General features: G+C 42.3%; 1 protein-coding gene and 1 long non-coding RNA gene across 9 annotated transcripts in view; one reads left to right on the top strand and one right to left on the bottom strand.

The window, feature by feature from the left end:
- Window positions 1–12,606, bottom strand: part of LOC145721776 (uncharacterized) — a 26,293-nt gene extending 13,687 nt beyond the window's left edge. Inside the window, exons 1-2 of one of the 3 annotated variants that reach the window (XR_014145672.1) lie at window positions 12,382–12,606; window positions 2,078–2,152 (exon numbers count right to left, since the gene is read on the bottom strand). This is a non-coding gene — a long non-coding RNA (uncharacterized LOC145721776). The remainder of the gene's footprint in view (window positions 1–2,077; window positions 2,153–12,381) is intronic. The other 2 variants (XR_014145673.1, XR_014145674.1) reach the window with 2 other exon arrangements.
- A 4-nt stretch (window positions 12,607–12,610) lies between these two features.
- The window catches only part of SLC38A4 (solute carrier family 38 member 4), a 68,472-nt gene continuing 61,880 nt past the window's right edge, over window positions 12,611–19,202 (top strand). For 4 of the 6 annotated variants that reach the window (XM_081821545.1, XM_081821544.1, XM_081821551.1 and 1 more), the window contains exon 1: window positions 12,612–12,708. The gene's annotated coding sequence lies outside the window, so the exon portion shown is untranslated. Of the gene's footprint in view, window positions 12,709–19,202 lie in introns of all 6 variants that reach the window. The other 2 variants (XM_081821547.1, XM_081821546.1) reach the window with 2 other exon arrangements.

The following is a 19,202-nucleotide window of genomic DNA, read 5'->3' as shown; positions in this document are numbered from 1 at the left end:
TTGTTTCCTGCGATTAAGAATTCCTCATATCAGTGAGATCATATGATACATGTCTTTCTCTGTTTGACTTATTTCACTCAACATAATACCCTCCAGTTCCATCCATGTCGTTGCAAATGGCAAGATCTCATTCCTTTTGATGGCTGCATAATATTCCATTGTATATATATACCACACCTTCTTTATCCATTCATCTGTCGATGGACATCTTGGCTCTTTCCACAGTTTGGCTATTGTGGACATTGCTGCTATAAACATCGGGGTGCACGTACCCCTTCAGATCCCTACTTTTGTATCTTTGGGGTAAATACCCAGTAGTTGCAAGTTAATTTTATTGGCTATATAAAGTAGCTGCTTTTCATAAGTGAAAATAGAAATGACAGGTTTTTTGCAACTACTCAGGGTTCTGTTTTCTTATAATCATTTTCTGTAGGACTGGACCATGAAAAGATGGTACTCTAGAATGATCACCCCAGAATTCAGGGACATGACTTTCTTCCAGCAGTTAGAATGCTGTGGTCATCCTCCTCTGCATCTCAGCCTTCCCAGCAATGCCGGGCTGTCAAGTGCTGCCCTTCCTCGGCCTTACGTCTCCCTTTACTCATGGTGGCCCTTTGACTTCCACCTGCAGAAGCCATTTCAACTCAGTTCAGAGGAATCTTATGTTCAGAGACTCCACCTGGAGTCACTGCTGTACCCAGAGTTCACATCAAGTTGCTTCATTTTTCTTCCATCTAATTCTTCTTTGGGAATCAGCCTTGGACCCCGGTCTCCTTGGAGAGACTGGTGTCCTGCCCCCAATTCCCAGTGCTGTAACCAGGGTCCTTCTGCTGAGAGAATCCATGACCAAAGTATTTCCTGAATCTCCTACGTCAGGGCCTCCCTCCACCCTCCCCACAACACCACCTGGAATTTCCTCCTCAGCTACCCTTTGCATGGACCCCTCACTCCTCCGCACTATGGTGAGTTGTCACCAGACCCTGTAGGTACTGTATTTGGCCAGCTGGACCTGTCACCTTCCTGACACAGCCCTTCAATCTGTCTCCTTGGTGGGTGAGCCTGGTCTAGATGTTCTCAGTAGGAGCAATAACCACTTGAGGAATATGTTAAATATGGACTGAACTTGTTAAAATTAGATTCCTGCTCATTCCTGAGATTCTGATTCAACAGGCCTGGGGTAGGATTAGGGAATTTTTCACAAGTACCCTACCTTATTCGAGTAGCCATCCAGGGACCCTGCTTTGCAAACTATTGATCTGGTCCCAGGCCCCATCCTGCTGAAGTTCATGGACCAGGATTCTGGAGCAAGCAGCATCCATGTAACACATATGGACACTGAAACACAACGAACCCCATCTGTTTGGGGCTTAAGTCACTCTCAGACACTAAGCTATGGTCCCAGGAAAGGGCGGGAGCTGGCCTTCCAAATAGACATGCCCCAACCTGGTATAATTTCAGGCATTTCAAGAGATCATGCCATTTTCAAACTTGGCCATACATTAAAGTGACCTGGGGTATGTGATTAAACTATAGAGGCAAAGGCCACAGCCCAACATTACTGAATCAACTTCTCCAGAATGGAGTCTGAGAGTTTCTATTTTACCCTGTGCTCTAGATAAATCTGGTACAAACCTCTGCACAGACCTGTCACTGATTTGGGATTATAGGGATACAGCATGTTCCTTCCTGGTATCTGAAATTCCTATTTAGAGGTTCTAGGCCCTTTGGCCTAAAGATTGTTTTATTCTTCTGTTAATATTTTTTTTTTTTTTTAAAGATTTTATTTATTTATTTGAGACAGAGAGAATGAGATACAGAGAGCATGAAAGGGAGGAGGGTCAGAGGGAGAAGCAGACTCCCCGCCGAGCAGGGAGCCCGATGCGGGACTCGATCCCGGGACTCCAGGACCATGACCTGAGCCGAAGGCAGTCGCTCAACCAACTGAGCCACCCAGGCACCCATTCTTCTGTTAATATTAAACATCATTAAGAAAGAAGCCTGCTTCGAGTGCCGGAGAAAATAATTAACATTAAACACTACCATGCCGCTTTTGGGAAGGTACGGAGATGTTTCCTACCATGTCCCAACTGGAACCATGAGGCTGCTTACTTCCGCATTCCTCCAGATGTGCTCCTGAGCACTGTTCTCCACCCTGTGGCAAGAATGACTCTAGTTTACAATAATTATTTTTACATGTATGGCCCCTCCACTAGATTGCACATTTTCAAAAATTGAGAATGTCTAATTTGTCTCTCTGTATCTTAGGCATTATCCAGCATAAAAGTGTTCAGTAAATGGTTGCTTAATACATAGAAGATAGTACTTTAAATCCTCACACCTCAAAGCTGGGGGATTTATCAGGTCTGTCCTCTGAGCAGGCTTTTTTTTTTTTTTTTATGTTAATCACCATACATTACATCATTAGTTTTTGGTGTAGTGTTCCATGATTCATTGTTTGCGTATAACACCCAGTGCACCATGCAGAACATGCCCTCTTTAATACCCATCACCAGGCTAACCCATCCTCCCATGCCCCTCCTCTCTAGAACCTTCAGTTTGTTTTTCAGAGTTCATCGTCTCTCATGGTTTGTCTCCCCCTCTGATTTCCGCCCCCTTCATTCTTCCCCTCCTGCTATCTTCTTCTTCTTCTTTTTTTTTAAACATGTATTTTATTATTTGTTTCAGAGGTACAGATCTGTGATTCAACAGTCTTGCACAATTCACAGTGCTCACCATAGCACATACCCTCCCCAATGTCTATCACTCAGCCACCCTATCCCTCCCACCCCCCACCACTCCAGCAACCCTCAGTTTGTTTCCTGAGATTGAGAATTCCTCATATCAGTGAGGTCATATGATACATGTCTTTCTCTGATTGACTTATTTTGCTCAGCCTAATACCCTCCAGTTCCATCCACGTCGTTGCAAATGGCAAGATTTCATTTTTTTTTTGATGGCTGCATAATATTCCGTTATATATATATATACCACATCTTCTTTATCCATTCATCTGTCGATGGACATCTTGGCTCTTTCCACAGTTTGGCTATTGTGGACATTGCTGCTATGAACATCGGGGTGCACGTACCCCTTCAGATCCCTACATTTGTATCTTTGGAGTAAATACCCAGTAGTTGAACAGGCTTTGATATGGAGAAGGATGAAAATGTGAGGGCACTGCCCTCTCACCCCCCTACCCCCCCACAGACACACACCACACTCCAAGGGGCAAGAGAAAGTGGAAGATACGTTAGACAGATGCCAAACATTCATCTTTGGAGCCAAGGTCAGTTCCAGAAAGGGTGATGCCTCTCCCATATCAGGATCCCTTTTAGGCTAACCCTAACAGCTCTTTCCAGGGCTTGCTTTGCAAGCAAGCAGAGGGGGCTACTCTGTAGGTTTTGGTTTAGGTGGTACCTAAAGGCCTACTTGCCCTAAACATTCAGTTGCTGATATTTAAATAAGAACAGGCTTATGAGCAGAAGATTTGGTTTGATGAGGATATTTGGGATTTATATTTGGAAACCAAATGTCAGTATCACGATGACAGACTTACATAGTAGCTCATTCCTTTGGTAGGATTCTCCCTTTATGTTATAAGTTAAATTGCTAGCATAAAAAGTGGTTACATTAAAAAAACACAAAACTCTTATGAATCTAGAAGTTGATCATAAGAGAAAATCAGGAAAGACCATAAATACATGGAGGTTAAATAACAAGCCACTAAACAATGAATGAGTCAACCAGGAAATAAAAGAAGAAATTTAAAAAAAATACATGGAAACAAATGAAAATGAAAACACATTGGTCTGAAACCTCTGGGATGCAGTAAAAGTGGTTCTAAGAGGGAAGCTCACAGAAATGCAGGCCTACCTCAAGAAGCAAGAAAAATCTAAAATGAACAACCTAACCTTGCACCTAAAAGAGCTAGAAAAAGAACAACAAACAAAATGTAAAACCAGCAGAAGGAAGGAAATGATAAAGATTAGAGCAGAAAGAAATAATACAGAAACTAAAAAAACAATAGAACAGATCAATGAAACCAGGAGGTGGTTCTTTGAAAAAAAAGAATCAATACAATTGATAAACCTCTAGCCAGACCAATCAAGAAAAAAAGAAAAAGGATTCAAATAAATAAGGTTATAAATGTTGACAAGGATACAGAGAAATGGGAACCCTCTTACACTATTAGTGGGAATGCAAACTGGTGCAGTCACTCTGGACAACAGTATGGAGGTTCCCAAAAAAGTTAAAAATAGAACTATCCTACAATCCAGTAATTGCACTACTGGGTATTTGCCCAATGAATACAAAACATTAATTCAAAGGGATACATGTACTCCTATGTTTATAGCAGCATTGTTTACAATAGCCAAGGTATGGAAGCAGTCCAGGTGTCCATTGGTTGATGAATGGATAAAGAAGTGGGGTGTGTGTGTTTGTGTGTGTATGCGTGTAATGGAATATTAGTCATCCATAAAAAAGAATGAAATCTTGCCATTTTCAATAATATGGATGGAGCTAGAGAGTATAATACTAAGCAAAATAAGTCAGAGAAAGACAAATACCATATGATTTCACTAATATGTAAAGTTAAAGAAAAAGCAAATAAGCAAAGGGAAAAAAATAAGAGAGAGAAAGGCAAGTCAAGAAACAGACCCTTAATTATAGAGAATAAACTGATGGTTACCAGAGGATGGGTTAAACAGGTGGTGGGGATTAAGGAGTAAAAAACAAAACAAAACAAAACAAAAAACAAAAAAAGCCCCACAAAACTCAGAACATGGGATTGAGGTGTGACTTTGTTCTTTACACATTAAATATTGCAGAATATTGCAACACATCTTTCCTAACGTACTACATGCTGCAATATGTCAACATAAAAGTTTAAGAAAAAATGCAGGGACTGACTGTAAATCTCACTTCCAAACTGACTTTACCATTTTTGTTTGTTTAAGGCTTAAAGGGACCTCTGTTTCATGTACCATATCTTTCTCTAAATGGAGGTACTCAATGTCCCGTATTTGAGGCTAATTCCTTACTGAGGTACCCCCTTACTCAGATACCTTGCTCAGGTACCCCCTCCAGTTTGCAGTTAGGTTTTTTACAAGAACCAGAATCTTTTTTTTTGCTCCTGAACTCTCTATGGCAAGTTGAACTAAAGGATTCTTCCCTCTCCCACCTCGATCATTAGCAGAGGATTCAGGGTCAAAAAGATTCCATCAAGCTGGATCATTCCTTCCAGACAGCAAAGGGGGCAGCTGCTGACAACTAAGATGCTATGACATTTACTGCAATGTGGCCGGTCTAAAGCAGGACAGAAAATGAGTCAAAAGCACAATATTAGGGTGGGATGAGAAGCTCTATTATTCTTGAAGAATCAAGCAAAAGGAAAAGTAACTCCAGTTATCTCTAGGTGAGTAAGGCACGTCTCTGTGAGATGTGTTGATTCACAGGGGACCAAGTAACAGACCAGCCAGCCCATGGCTCTTACTGGCAGGGAGACAGACCTAGAATCACAATCCCACATTTATCTCATTTTGGACACAGGAGCTTGTCCTCTTCAGGAGAGGAGTCCTTCTTGCTACCTGAGACGGATCTGCCCTTCCACTATCTCAGGAGCACCAGCTCAAACGCTGGCATGGGCTGCCTGTGGGCATATGAACATGCTAAAGCCACCACCGTCTTAAGAAACAAAAACTTTCCTCACGCCCATCCTCAAGAGTCATTTTCTCAAGGAAGTCCTTCCCTGGGCCCAGTACATCCTTCCTTCACTGTAGTCTTTGTCATTTTCTATTTATTTGTGTTATACTTTGATTAAAATATTTTCTCTTACCAAATTATAAACTCCACAAGAACAGGGATTATGTCTGTTTCTCACAAGTCTGTCCCTAGCACCTAGCACTAAGCGGGTACCCAGTAAGTGTCAATTAGATAAGATGAGCAGCTATGGAAAAGACTGGGTTTTTCTGAGGGAGGAGATGGCGTCACCAGATTTGAATGGAGGGCTACCTATGGGAAGGCAGAGTCCAGAGCAGAGGAACGTCTCAAGTGAAGGCAGAGTTCAAGAGGTTTTGTGTCGAAGCCTTCCTTTGCACAATCAAATTAGTCACAGTTTCAACCTTCAACCTTCCACTTTGGAATATCCCTCTGAGATGTGCCTCACTCTTCAGAATTTAACATCTCTACATAGTCCTGTGTTTGTGGGTTGTTGAGGGCTGACCAGGAAGGATTGCTAGAGAAGAGAAGGGCCCAGACCTCCTACTTTGCTGAGCGTCTCATCAGAGAAGGGGCTGGAAGAATACTTCCCCACTGGGAAGGATAGAAGGTGGACTCTGGCTTGATCAGTAGATGGAATGACACAGAAGATGATCTCAGTAAGACTTAATTTCTCCAATGTCCCATATAGGTTAGGAATATCCCCCCTTCCAAAATGAAGTAAGATAGGCCCCCCGTAACACCAGGTTATAATTTTAAGACCAATAAGTGCCAAAGTTATCTTCACAGTAGGATTTTAATCTGAAATGCTTTTGTTTGATAAAAGTCCATTTTTTATTACTCAACTTTTCAACTTCTTGAAAAACAGAGAAGCATCAGTTGATTTACCCAACCATTCATCTATTTATTCAGCAAATACATCTTGACAAAACAGCAACAGAACTTACAGTCTCAAGGGGAACCATGCAAACAAGCTATTATACAATGAGAAAGAATGAAGCAATACTACAGCATTGGGACAGCCAGATGTTAGAGGACAGTGCAGAAGTGAGCATGTATTTCTGTCCTCTTTCACACCATCTCTCTCCTACATTTGCAGACTAAAAGTTAAATGCTTTCATGGAACTTGGCAAGTTTTGGTTTGTTTTATCTCAGATTTAGTCTTCTGAAAATTAGGAAGTGGACTAATAATCATTTCCTGTCTTCCATCTCCTCAGAAGGCAAATAGGAAACTGGGGTTTTGTTGCGGTAGCAAGGGAATAAAAGAACAGCGAGAAGCTATTCATTTGTAGAGTGTAGATCACATAGGACGCAAGGATCAAATAGTCTGCCCTCTTGTACTAGGGATGAGGAAACAGGCCCAGGGGACCTGAATAAAATTCTGGGGTAATTATAAGAATTTTTCACCAACAAATGATGCGACTGTTACCAGCATTTTCCATTTGAAAAGAGTATGTGGTGTAAGTGACTTAATTAAACTTTTTAAAACAACTCTATGAATAGGTACAACTGTTATCCCCAAATAACAGATGAGGAAACTGAAGGATAGAGAGGCTAATCATTTGCCAAATTACCGCATAACTAATAAGTGTCAGAGCTGGAATTCAAACCTAGGATATCTGGTTCTAGAAATCAGAAACCAAGTGTTTCACTTCACCTGTCTGTCTCTTGTACATTTGGAGTTCACGCATATATTTTTGTACGTATATTTGTACCTATAAATGTATTTAATGTAGTAATTCTCATTAAACATGTCTGGTTTGGGGTGATAAGTCTTTTCATTTGATTTTTCCAGATAAAGAAAATATGAAGTTCAGACTGACATGAATAAGTTTCTAACTCTCGGAGGAATGTCACAAGGGGTAAAATTTGCTTTTAGAGTACCTTGATACCATTTTCCGAAAGCTGTCATGCTATTGTGCTACCTGGCTGCGTCAAATCAATGTCAGTCCCTGTTCAAACACCAGTTGTGCAAAGCACCTCAGAGTGGCTGGTAGCCTGGCACATTTCATCATTTTCTCTCTGGGCACCGAAACTAGAGCTGGACACCTAATCATGGTGACTCTTGACTTAGGAGGGAAAAAAATAGAGAAAAGATACAAATTATCATTAGGGATAAATCGCAGGTAATTTTATTTGATAACTCAGAAGTAGATAGCGTTTGTTGCAATATGCAAACCATAGGGCATTCTTCATTCACTCACTCACTTGTTGGATATAGATGTACTCAGTGCCTAGTGTCAGATGCTATGGCAAATGCCGGGAACACAGATAAGAATAACAGGGACTGACTGCTGAGGGGCCCGAAGTCTAATGGGGGCCAAATTGTGTAGTATGATATATTTCGGGAACAAACGAGGGCAAGTTTAATCATGGGACAGAAGGAGGAGAGCTTTGGAATCCTGTCCACCTGAGTCCCAATTCAAATTCTGCCTCTTGCAAGCCCCCTAACTCAGTCTCTGTTTTCTCATCTGAAAAGTGGGGATAAAAGCACCCACCTCACAGGGTGATTATAAGTACTAAGTTCCGTGTCCAAAACATGCTGATTCTCTTTTTCCAGCCTTCTTTGAACTTCCCCCACCCACCCCACCCCATGTCCCCAGCCTACCAAGAAAAAAGATAACTGGAGTCAGGAAAGGTTTCATTCACTTAAGTGGTGATATGTGAGCTGGGTCTTGAAAGATGAGTAAAAGTGAAGTTGACGGGCAGAGTCAGTGGCAAGGGCTTCCAGAAAGTGGACAGAATACATTCAAAAGCACTAAGGCACGGAAGACCATGGTGTTGGGAAGCTGGGAGGAAGCGAGCAGTTTAGAATATGGGTTGTATAGATGGTTATAGTTGATTGGTGTCATGAATGTCAAGTTGGAAAAGGAAGGTGATGTGTTTGGAGACTCTGATGGGTAGGTGCCTGCATGTAATGCCATTTCCAGACCAGAAAGACAGAAATTGACATCCTTGGGGCTGGTGTTGAATGCTGACCACACAATGCACATTCTCCTCTCTGAGCTATCTGTGTGCGACATGTGGGCTCTGCTTTCCCTTTTCACCTCCCGGAGGGGACCCCAGCGTCTGGCTCCTAGCGTCCCAATATTGGACATGAGACTTGGGTCTTCTGAGATCCTAGATCTAGTTTGATATTTTGTTTTGTGATCCAGTTGCTAGTTGTTTCATCATGTGAGAAACTGAGATGGTGAGTGATCTATTCAGCTATCTCTTTCCTAGTACCAGTAAGAAATAGTAGCCCATTTAGAGAACATAACACTAAAACTCAACCATAAATACAGTTCCTGGTATTACTCAGTTTCTCACATAAATCAAGTTCAAATTCATATAAAATAAAGTCATTATACTGACATCAGAATTCATGCAATTATGATAAAGAGATAATTGCTTTTATAGTAATTATTTTTTAAAATCATAATTTTAAGGCTAAGCATGCCCTTTAGGGTTGGCTACATTGTAGGCAGGAAAACAGTTATCAGTCTTAGAAAAGAAAATGCTCAGAAGAAAAGGGAGATGAGCTGTGGAAGATACTGAACTTGAAGCGGTGGTTCATGCTCCCGTCTGCCAATTTGGCTCTGTGTCTTTGGACAAATCACCTAACCTCCCTGAACCTCAGTTTCCTTTCTCATTGAATGGGGAAAATAATAATATTATGGTTAGCTTATTTTAGTATCAAGTGCCTTAATATATGCTACGTTGCTTTGTAGCCTAAAGCCATTTTACTAATTATAATAATTATAAATTGGAAAAATAATCCATGTTAAAAGTCTACTATCAAAGAAAAATACTTACACAAAGTGTACTAAAATCACTGCCATCAAACTTCTTAACAATAGTCCGTAAACCAAGGAACTTTATAGCACTGTCCTACGTCATTAAATAATAATTGTGTTCTATTTCCTTCATCAAGCATTCATTTATGCTAAAATTTGGTAATGGGTATACTCTAGATCATCAGCCCTGGGAGATGTTCCTCCAAAAAGGGCTCACAGTCATGGAGAAATACTGTATGCTCCTTAGAGAGACTGATTAAAACTTCTGAGGAATCCCACAATAACTTTCAACACAGTGTTTTCCAAACTTATTGGAGCACAGAACTGTTTTCAAGTATTAGCTTTGGTTCAAAAGACTATATTTGGGGAATATTTTTCCATATAGAGTTTTCTTGAAAAGTATTAATGACAAAACTAATAACCATTCCTAGGTTAATATGATTTTAGTGCAGAGAGCTTTGATGTGTTAATATAATTTTGTGTTAATATATGTTAATGTGTTAATATAATTTTAGAGCAGAGAGTTTTGCTCAAGCCAGCTTTGTCAAGATGGTAGTAAATGCTATCTGCTCTGTAAGCTTTTTTCTCAGTTGCAAACATTTCATTTTCCTCCATCACTAGGTGAGTTTTTAGTACTGTCTGAAAATAACTTAAGTCAGGAAAACAATGTATCAAGAAATGTGCTCCATTTTTCAGAAGGATAAAATGGGTCACTAAGAACTTAGTGATTTGGCCAAGGTCTCATAGCTCATAGGTGGTAGCTCTGAGAGTCAAATAAGCTAACTTCTCCAGAGCCAGTGAATGATCTGATGATAAATCAAATGTGTTTTACACTGTGGTCCTGCAGGTGTATTCATGTTGCTGGTTCGGGCTGCTTCTCATCGTTTCAAAGACTGGTTTAGAACAGACCTTTGAAGATTGTTGGGTAGGTTCAACAGAGCTGTCAATGACTCAAGGTTTGGGTTGTAGCAGGGAAGATAAAGGGCTGTCAGTTGTCTCATACCATCCAGACAGGGCTTTGAGCTCTTCTTAAACTCTAATGGACAGTAGCTACAAAAGATGATATACTTGAACTTTGTCCAGCTCTTCACTGATTCACAGATGAATGCATCTCATTTTACCTCAACACACACCTGATATTAACAGTTTATATAGATGGGTAACCCACTGGACTCCAGCAAATGAGGCAATGAAACACTGTTTTTTATCTTTTCTGTACTAAGATACAGATGCCAAGAATTGATTAAACAGTTCATTAAAAAGTTGAATAGTTGCACAGTTAACGAGTATCTGTCTTGAATTGCATGATATTATCTTCATTTGGTTTTCTCTAGAATGACTTCTCATTTTAGAAATCTCGGTTTTGTCTTTAATGTTAGGTTAGGCAGAGAGAAATACACAGCTGTCTTGATGTGTCACTAATCCTCCCTCAATCCTACCAATTTTGACACTTTAGTAGCTTTATAAAATATGCTTATGTTTATTAAATAAGAATCAATGGGAGGTGTGATAGTGTAAACATAATCTAGTTTCAGCAAATTTAAAAGGACCTGAAAATTATTCTGATATATTCTAATTTCTCAGAATGGAAACTTCTTGTTATGACAAACTAAGGAGGTATACCATAAATGGTCAGGAGGGGGATAATCCGCTTTCATAAAACAAGTGTTTTTTTATTTTTATGTTTTTTAAGGATTTATGTATTTTGGAGAGAGAGAGAGAGCACAGGTACACAAGCAGGGGGAGTGGCAGAGAGAGAATCCTCAAGCAGACTCCCCGCTGAGCAGGGAGCCCTATGTGGGGCTCATCCCAGGACCTGAGCTGAAACCAAGGGCCAGCCACTCAACTTACTGAGCCACACAGGCGCCCCAAAACAAGTACTTTTTAGATACTGATTTTTATTTATATTTAGGCTCCAAAATGGTAAGCCCAGTGAAGGTATTTATTGCATCATCCTTCTGTTGAATTTGCATTGTTGGATGGTTTTAGTACAATTTGATGCATATGTATGTGCACATGCATGTGTGTGTATTAATGTTGTTTTTTAAGTGTTCCTGATCATTATACATTATCTGGGTAATTTTTGTTGTTATCCTGTTTTTTGACGTGCTAAGGTGCTGCTGGTGTTTTAATCAATGGAAACTCTAAGTAAGAGAAGATGGTTCTAGGCTTTCATGGTATGATCAAACAGTGAGACTTACCATTCTGAATACAGTGATACTGGCCATGTCAGAGTTCAGAAAGCAATTTGTGTTGCCTGGTAATTTTGCTGAACTGTGGCGTCAATTCTCCATCGGAGATTATTTTTTCCCCAAAGAATGACAAATGAATACTAAAATAAACAGAGGGTTGTGAACATATTTGTTTCACAGACCTTCTTTGAAACAAGAATTTTGCTTAACATCAGAAAATAGTTTTAATGTAAACAGTTTTCCCTAAAGTGGTAGCTTAATGCTTTTAATAAACAGAATTAAAATTACAGTGCTGTTTATTATATCCTAATTCTTTCTCCATATATACTGGGAATTATGTTTAAATTGAAGTCCCAGAAAAAAAATTACCGGAGATCCCCCACTCATGGTTAAATTCTACCAAGTTATTCCCAACTTCACTGATCCTAAAGTGACTTTAACTGTGAATGACAGGTTTTTCATTTGTACCCCTTCCTCATTTTTTTTTCCTTTATGTCAAGTTCGTGTTTGATAACCCTAAACCTGGAGGCAGTTTGGCGTCAACCTACCTGAAAGGCTTTTTTACTGACTTCAAAGTGAAGATCAACACCTATTCCTGCATATAGGGTAGATTCAACAAATGCAGCCTTGACTGATGAAGAGACCTAATTATAAAACCACCAACCAACCAAACAACAACAAAAACCCCAACTCACACCAAGATCTTCTCTGTTGTCGGGGACCCAGAAAAGAGGGAGCAGGGGCTGGTGGCTCCCAGGCTTCACTCTGGCGGGACAGCTGGACAACTCAGCCCACCTGGGAGGATGCTTTTGTTTACATCTCAGGTTGCTGCCTGATGATTGGTGGCTGGGCTGGAAGGGAGGGTCCGCAGGAAACGCGACACTGGGGATGCTGCCCCCTATCACATGATGGAAATTTCCACTCTTTGGTAAGGCGAAAAGAAAAGAAAGGAGGGTCTCTCAATCCACCCTTTTCCGATACTTCCCCTGGATCCCAATCGGCAGAGGTAGAAAAAGACACAGGTGAGTGAAACTTTTCTATTTTCTGCTAGGCTTACAGACTTGTCAGTGTGCAAACTTGTGGCTGGATCCCAGCCCGGATTGGTGTTCGTGCGCGTGTGTGCGTGCGCACACAGGGACACACACACACGTGTGCGGTCTGGTCTCCCAACCCTCTGGGGCTTAGGTTAGGCATTGTGGCTCTTTGTAACTTGTTTGTTGATTGACCCTAATTCCTCTTATGATTTTCCAAAGGATCAGGCTTTGGGTGGGCTATTGCAGGCTACTGACCGGATTGACTAGAAATTAAGTAAACCAGAGCATACGGAGTTAAGGGGACTGACTGGGAAGTCTCACGTGTGACTTCCTTTGCAAGAGAGGTGGCTATGCCAAGGTAGCCCATTCCCGGGAGTGCAACCCCCGCCCCCGGCCCCAGATTCCCTTGGCACTTGGATTTTCAGTTCAGTGTCCTGGGACTGCCTTCCACAGCCGTGGCCGCGCCACCAGCCTAGCTCGAGTCAGCTTGGGATCAGGGTTGGCAAGTGCTACCCAAGTTGCGGGCCCATGTCCTCAGGGCAGGGACACTGGGTGCTGGACCTAAAATAGACCCGCTGTCCCTGACAGCTGGGCTGCCTGGGCCCGGCCAGCAGGGTACCCCGGGTGGGGGGCTGCGGCCCTGGGAGTCCCCAGAGAGTCTCCTTCAGAGACCAGGAAGGCGAGAGCTGTGCTGGATCTAGGGGCCGTGGCGGGGGCGGTTGGAACACTGAGTCCGAAGCTCTGAGGGAGGAGGCGTCCAGCGCCGTGGGACTGGGAAGCCTGGGGCGCGCTGGAGAGAAGGCAGGGGAAGTGTAGAAACGCGGAGCGGGAAAGCCAAGTGGAGTTGAGGGGGTGGGGAGGGGACACGGAGAGAGGGGAGAAGCCCAGGGAGTAGGGCGGAAGGCGAGAAGGGGTAAGAGGCCAGAGCCAGAGAGTGGAGAGTGTGAGGGTTGGAGGGAAATGGAGAAAAGAGAATGAATGAAGGGAAGAGAGAAGGGAGCCGGGACACAGGGAGTCCTTGGGGGGTGAGCTGGGAGCACGCCCGTGTCCGGTGAGAGGTGAGCGCAGGGACCAGCCGGCCGGGCGCTGGGAGCTGCACAGGGAGTGGCTCTTCGCAGGCCGTGGCACTGGAGGGTGGGCGCTGCGCCCTGGCCACGGGCTGGGGTGGAGGCGCCGGGGCGCGGAGTGCGCCCCGCGGGCTCCCATCCTCTCTTCGCGATCCAGCAGGGAGAGTGGGGGAGTGCCCCAGCTGTGCGGCGTGCGCCGGGACAGCCCAGGAGATGCGCACCGCCTTCTGACTTGGTTAGAGGAAAGGGTTAAATTAAACTGGGAAGCCCAACCTGGGAGGCTTGGTCACTGGTGCGCCAGGGTGTGTGCCCCGCAGTGAGAGGGCAGTAGTTGGGACCTTGAGAGGCTTGGTGGGGACCTGGAGATCCCGAGCCACAGTTCTATGCACAAGTGTTTAGATCCCTGGGCCGGGTTGCACCGGAGGATGGGGTGGCTCTTGATGTCAATTTCTCAGTACAAAAGTGAATCTCTAACAATGAATCATGGAACAATTCATCTAAAACTAATTCTGTAATGTATGGGGATTAACATAAGAATAAAAAAAAAAAAAAAAGTGAATCTCTACCGGTCTCAGGAGCATCTTCGATCTTGAGAAAAGAGGCGTAGGGGTAGCTGCGGCCCTGGAGGTGTAAGCGGACCCTCTCCTGGCGCAGGTCCTATAGACACCTTTTCGCTACCCCCTCCCCCATCACCGCCCGCCTCCCCTCCAGCCTCCGGGACCCGCTTTCTTTGTTATGCACTTCAAACTGGTGCAGCTTCTCACCCTTGGATGTGTGTGTGTGTGGGTGGGGTAGTCTTGAGGACCTGTCTCCCAATTTCCTGGTTTCTTATATTCATATTTATTTGCTTCCAGGCAGCGCAGACAAGAGTCCTTATGACTGAATTGTCTTACGTTGTAAAAAGAACTTGCTACACCTTGATCACGATTGCCAGGGCCTGGTAGCTAGGGCTCTAGTTTGGGTTTGTTTGGTTATAGCCTTTTATACTTAACTTTTGGGAGAGGTGGGGTGGGGAAATTAGCCTTACTGCAAACGAGTCCCTCAAGAGTCATGGAGATCCGTGGCCTCTCTCACACGGAACGCAAGAAGTGTGCGCATGCACACGTGTGTAATATAGCTTCTCAAATGTTAACAAATGAATCTACAGAACATCTATGGTCTGGGTAGAAGTTTGTAAGGATGGAGAAACTGAAGAGGATATGTGAACTTTCCAAATTATTGAATACCACACGTTCAGAGACAGAAAGCTTTTATTGGGCTGATTCTATCACAAAACATTAAAAAGCAGGGAGATTGGTATAAGGGGATAGATAATTTTCAAGGCTGCTAGGATAGAGGAGCTCTTCTGCCAGAGTATGTAGTGCAAGGTGCTCCAAGGAGGCTAGTCTGTTCTAGATTAATGAGAACAATGGCTCACACATATATATCAACTATTATATTTGTTTTATGTTAAATCCTCATAAGAACCTTATGATATAGATTCTATTATTATATTCATTTTACAGAGCAGGACAGAGACATATACAGTAGGGGGAACATAGAACCTCTTTGGAAATCCTATGTGGTCATTAATTATTCTTAAATGTAAACGAACAATTCTCTTTCACTTTGTACTTTATCAGGGACAGAACTGGACAGGTGACTTTTAGGGACCCAAAGCTGACCATTTGGCCTGTTACAGACTAATCCTAGGCTAAGAAAGCCAAGACATATGATCATATAGTTATAGACTGAATCCTTGCAGCCCCAGAACTAGAATTTTTCAACGAGTGACGTTTGAGAAATGCATAATATGGTTATGGTTACCTCTCAGTTTATCAAATGCTGAGGCCAAGCATAATAAATACAGCTGCTGTGGACTTCTGTGTTAAATGTTTTTCTTCTTTCATGTCATTGTCATTGTCTATTTCCTCAGTGTTTTTCAGGTGTCAATTCCTCTTTCTTTCCCCTTCTCCTTTGTACTGACTTGCTGATGTTTTCTAACTATTTTTTTTAAAACTTAAGCCCTTCTTTGTTTTTTTTTTTTAAATCTTTACATATCCAAAGCAATGATTTTTATGAAAAAAACAAAGGTGAATGGGATTTATGGCTACTTAGATATTTTTGATATTTATCAAAATAATACGGGTTTTTAAGATGTGCTTCATGTATCCCCTGACGTTCGTTGTTACCTTACAAGCCAATACTACCCTGGTGACATCTGGTAGGAAGGTAAGGGGTGGGGTTTGGGGAGAGACCAAAGAAGGGAAAGGAGAACTCTCCAAGAGCCAGACTTTTAGCCAAGCCCTTTACAAATGTGAATCCCACTCAATCTTCACACAATCCTCCAGGTTATAGGTGTTTGCTATCTCAATTTTACAGAGGAGGAAATTGAAGCCTGTAGAAATTAAGGAAATAACCAAGGGTCACCCAGCTAGTAAATGACAGTGCTGGGCATCGGCACAAAGTCGCTTCAATGCCAGAGTTCCTGCTTCCAATAGAGCCGGCAGAAAGAAAGTCGACTAGGAAAACAAAAACTTGAGGAGAAAAGAGGCTTACAAAGATGTTACCCTTCAGGGTAGGATGTGCACGACGGGAGAAATGGAACTGCCAAGTGTCTCTAGTGTGACTGCTAATCTTCCTCTGGTCTTCCTTCTACTATTTTTGTAATGACCTAATTCCATTCATTCATTCCACAAACAATCACCGAGTATCACTATCTTCCAGGAACACTGTTAGGGAGTTTCTTTTAACCCTGTTTCCCTAACACCTACCACAGTCCTGGGCAAATACTAGGGTGCTCAAGAAATGTTTCTTGAATAAATGAATTAGTCTAGGGGGAGGAAAGGATAAGCGAGCAAATAGTCGCACTAACAGCATGTTGAGGGCCAGGAAAAATTCAGATTTGAGCATGCCACCACTGAAGCTGGCTTAGGAAAAGGGTCAGAGAACATTGCAAGACTAGGTAATGAGGTAGAAATAAAAGGAAGTGGGAGAAAATTCCCAACAGAGACAGGCCTAAAGGGAGAAAGGAGAAAGTGGGAGCCACTCTGGGAACTTAGGAGTTCAGTACTGGGAAGTGGAACTCACCAGGGAGGAGGTTGGGAGGGAGGTGTGGTCTGGGAGGTCCTCACTCATCCTCTTTGCAAGGGTCCCAAAGCTCAGCCCCGCCCTTGAATTTCTGAAGTGAACTGTGCTAACAAGGGACAAAATGACTGAATACAGAAATTAGCAACACAGTTTATTATTTTATCATTCTATGATGCTCCTATAATAGAGAACTATAGTTTTTTCAGACTCCTTATAATGTTAGGGTTTTAAACACTGCACTCAAATGGAAAGACTAGGCTTTGTTGTCCTCCATATGGGAAAATCAAATAATTTTTCTGGTTCTCAAGGGGATATTCTATTTTAACAAAGATACAGTTTACACAATCACAAAAATATTACCAAAAAATGCTTTTCTGTATTTTTCTGGTGGGGGAGGGGGAGCTGGGGAGGATTTCTCGCTTTATTTTAGTTTTTAATGGCTTGATTTATTTTAGTGTGTTACAGAAGATTCTGGAAGTAAAAAATGTATTAAAAAAAATAAAGTGAGATAGGACATGGAGTGATAGTACTGATATCAACCTCCTAGCTCCAAAGTAGATGTTTATGCCAGTTAAGATTCTGGCTTTTGATAGCAGACTTGGAAAGCACAATTCCCAGGGTCTCTTGTTTCTTTAGGAATCTTTTATACCACTCTTTCATCCCAGGCTCAGAGGTCTGCATAGCTCTTCACCGTTTCCACGCTTGTGAAATACTCACAGTCACGCTGTTATTTGGAAGGGAATTCAAAGGGTGAAGGGAATCCACAAATAATCCAAAACCTAATTTCAGTTAATACATTAAATCCTCCACTTTTTAGCATTATATCCTTGGGCAAGATTTTTAATCTTTGTGAGCCTCCATCTCTTCAGCTACAAAATTGAGATCATAATAGCACCTACTTCATGGGATTGTTATGAGGATTAAATGAGTTCACATGTGTCAAATGCTTAGACTAATGCCTGATTCATAGTGAGCTCTCAATGTGAGACAGCCATTACTGTTAATGGTGTTACTCTGCCACCCAAAGCATTATTTGAAATGTTAACAAATGTCTATACTAAATGTTCTTTGACAGTGTGTTTTCCTCTGTCATAACTAAAATGAAGGAAACAGAAGAGAGGAAATGAAAAAAGGGATAAATAATACTCACGCAGGACAGTCCAGCCCAGAATAACGTCATTCCCTGTATAATAAGATTGAAATGTTCCCTTATTTCCTGTTGGCTATTCGCCCCTATTTCTCCTGATAAATCTAGTGTGTATCTATCATTAAAATGAACATCATCTCCAGTTCCCTTGTTTTCTCTCCTTTTTGCCTCTTTTGGTCACTCTTGTCTCCATGGTGCCCCACACAGTGCCTGGCACAAACAGATACTCATGCATGTTTGCTGAAGGAAGGAAGGAAGGAAGGAGAACATCTTGTGTTTTTTACAACAGTATGTATTCTTCAAGGAAGCATGTTTTCACTGAAATCTGAAAGGCCTTTGCAAAGTGAATTTATGCAATACTGACAGCCAATGTAAATATTTTTTTAATTAAATTGTTTATTCAGTGTGCATTATTGCAGACAATTAAGCATGCAGGCTGGGGAATCCGGGCGTGTGGATATGAATGCCTGCACCATCATACAGTTGGGCTTCCTGAATTCAGATCTTGGCTACTTCCTATTCTGGTTCTCCCACTTTCTACCTGAGTGACCCAGATAGAGCTAGCTACTTAACCTGACTGCTTCCTTCTCTTCATCTGTACAATGAGGGAAATATTTCCTACTTCATAAGGATTTTATGAGGGTAAAATAGAATTATGTATGGCACATGGTGAGTGTTAGAAACCCTTCCCGTCAGATGTAATACTAATACCTACCTTATAGAATTAGCGTGACAGTACTGCGTGGCACATAATGAACCCTCAAAAATGTTCCTATTCCTCTTCCAACTCCTTACTTCTGTTTTTCTGCAGAGGAGTTGGGGCCCTGACTTGGCATTTCCATTTTTTTGGTCCATTGAAAGTCTTATTGATTCTACCTTGCATTTCAGGGTAACTTCCTCCCTACCCACCCTGTGTTTGTCCTGTCATTTGGCCTTGCGTCATTCGCGCCTTTTTACACGGCATACTCCTCAGGACAAGGACTTTGCTCTTTGTTTTGGCATAATTTTATAACATTGGGTACACTCACGGGACTATAAAAATGTTAAAGAAGAAAAAAAAAAACCATGTAATCCCCCAAGAGGCCACTTTGGCCAACAGCTGGTCGGGCCGCGGCTGTGTTTGCAGTGTTGGTACTCCCCGCGCCAGCCTTCCAGCAGCATCTCTGGCTGTGGCTGGGGCCTCACGGGGGGGGGGGGGG

The sequence above is a fragment of the Leptonychotes weddellii genome, chromosome 5 (assembly GCF_054177405.1).
Source record: "Leptonychotes weddellii isolate Sample4059 chromosome 5, ASM5417740v2, whole genome shotgun sequence".
NCBI lineage: Eukaryota > Metazoa > Chordata > Mammalia > Carnivora > Phocidae > Leptonychotes > Leptonychotes weddellii.
Note: the sequence above shows the minus strand (reverse complement) of the source record. Positions and strands in the feature narration are given on the sequence as shown.